Source organism: Sinocyclocheilus grahami, unplaced genomic scaffold, assembly GCF_001515645.1.
Source record: "Sinocyclocheilus grahami isolate Dianchi unplaced genomic scaffold, SAMN03320097.WGS_v1.1 scaffold1152.1, whole genome shotgun sequence".
NCBI classification, from domain to species: domain Eukaryota; kingdom Metazoa; phylum Chordata; class Actinopteri; order Cypriniformes; family Cyprinidae; genus Sinocyclocheilus; species Sinocyclocheilus grahami.
Window position 1 is genome coordinate 100104 of NW_015506331.1, and position 2035 is coordinate 102138.

Genomic DNA, 2035 nt, shown 5'->3' on the forward strand with positions numbered 1-2035 from the left:
CGGACTCCACCCCTTACCTGGACCCTTCCTTCATTCCTTCCTGACCACTGTCCGTCCCTGCACGAAACCCGCAGCACGACGAGGACACCAGATCCCCTGTTTATTTTGGACACTTGATTCCCTTTTTTCTGGACACTTTGTTTATTTTCTGTTAATAAACCTGTGTCTGTCATTTGCTCCTCCCGCGACAACACACCCATTAACATAAACTGCGCCAGAGCGCGTACACATCTCACGCACAGGAAGTCGTGCACGTGCTCGAAGCAGTTGGACATAGTGGTGTATTAGAGGTAAAAAAAAATGATATAAATACTGTTCGGTTTCTGGCACAAACGATCGTTTCGTGTGTTGGGACATCAATGTGTCGTCACGAGCTGCAGAGTTTAATTTGGATTTGTCTGTGCATGTTTTTTTTACTCTCATAGACTTTGTTACCATTGCCATCCATTATAAGACTGATGGACTCCAATGGTTGGACTTATAAACCTGTGTCTGTCATTTGCTCCTCCCGCGACAACACACCCATTAACATAAACTGCGCCAGAGCGCGTACACATCTCACGCACAGGAAGTCGTGCACGTGCTCGAAGCAGTTGGACATAGTGGTGTATTAGAGTTAAAAAAAATGATATAAATACTGTTCGGTTTCTGGCACAAACGATCGTTTCGTGTGTTGGGACATCAATGTGTCGTCACGAGCTGCAGAGTTTAATTTGGATTTGTCTGTGCATGTTTTTTTTACTCTCATAGACTTTGTTACCATTGCCATACATTATAAGACTGATGGACTCCAACGGTTGGACAAATGTGTTCTACTGAAGAAACAAAGTCACCTACATCTTGGATGCCCTGGGGGTAAGCAGATAAACATCACATCTTCATTTTTGGGAGAACTATCCCTTTAAGGATATCGAATTTAAAAACTCATGACACAAACACATTTTTTGGTTTAGTCTTTTTGCCGCTGCTTTTTACTTTCAAGCTTGGCGTTCTTCAAGCGCTTTTCCAGCGTGCTTGTGGCCGTATGCCTGCTGCTCCTCTACCATCATGAGGAGATAAGCCATCTAGTCTCGTCAAACTCTTCTTTTCTTTCTTTTCCATTGAGAGTTTCATGTTCTAAGTTAAGTTTTGTTGCAAAGCTGTGTTTTTTTTACCCTGTGAAGAGTGTTTTGCCCTCCTCAAAACTTTAGCCAGCGTGCACGACTCCGCACCCATCCTTCAGCCAACGCCCAACAATTGGCTTTCCCAAGACATCACTCTGGATGCTACTAGACCTCCAGTGAATCAACAACCTGGGAAACCTCCTTTCAGCACATCAACAAAGGGAATCCCCTAACACAGACAATGCAAATGTAGCAGAGTGAGCTATAGACCCAGTATAATTGGCTGGCGTTACCCAGGTGAACCTATCAGTGTTCATACTTTATCATGGTTTGGTAAGTTTCATGAGCCAATTAGTGCCTGTGTGCCTATAAAAGGGGGAGTGTTTGGTTGCTTGGGATGCATCATCCTTGGTACCGCCCCTTTGTGACATGTGGCGCTTTGAATGAGTGCCAGCAGTTGGGTTATCCTCCTGTCTGTCGTGTGCTGGCTGTTGGCCAGTTTTCAGGTTTGTCCCGGTTTTAAAAATGCCTTTTTGCCTGTTAAATAGAGGCTTATTACCTTGTTTGTTTCTAGATATGGGCCTGCCAGTAGCTGTAATCCTGCGTGGTGAGCGACCATGTGTATTGCAGCATTGTACTGTTTTCTTGGTAGGTATGGCTAGTTTTAAAGTTTGTTTTAAATAAGTTTTTATGCATAACTTTTGTTTCATGTCCAGCAGGATTGATTGCACGTCCAGGGGTTTCTAATGATCTTAATTGAAGCCTAATGAACCTCACGTAACTGACTGCACTTCTGCTCTACTCTACTTTACTCTGTTTTGTTCTGTCTGGAATTCATCTGGGTCCGTCTGTTATATTATGTTTGGTGTGTGGATTTAGGTGGGAGGGGTTGGCCATGGTACCTTGTACTGCGTGTCCACATGGAGTGCTGT

At 44.0% G+C, this 2035-nt stretch overlaps 1 long non-coding RNA gene across 2 annotated transcripts; it reads left to right on the plus strand.

Annotated features, from left to right (window-relative positions):
* The first annotated feature begins 1465 nt into the window (after window positions 1–1465).
* Window positions 1466–2019, plus strand: LOC107567381 (uncharacterized). 2 transcript variants are annotated; one of them, XR_001606636.1, is made up of 3 exons: window positions 1466–1609; window positions 1678–1751; window positions 1820–2019. It is a non-coding gene; the product is annotated as an uncharacterized lncRNA (long non-coding RNA). The 2 variants fall into 2 exon arrangements; XR_001606637.1 differs by having other exon boundaries at window positions 1823–2019.
* Window positions 2020–2035: the final 16 nt, after the last annotated feature.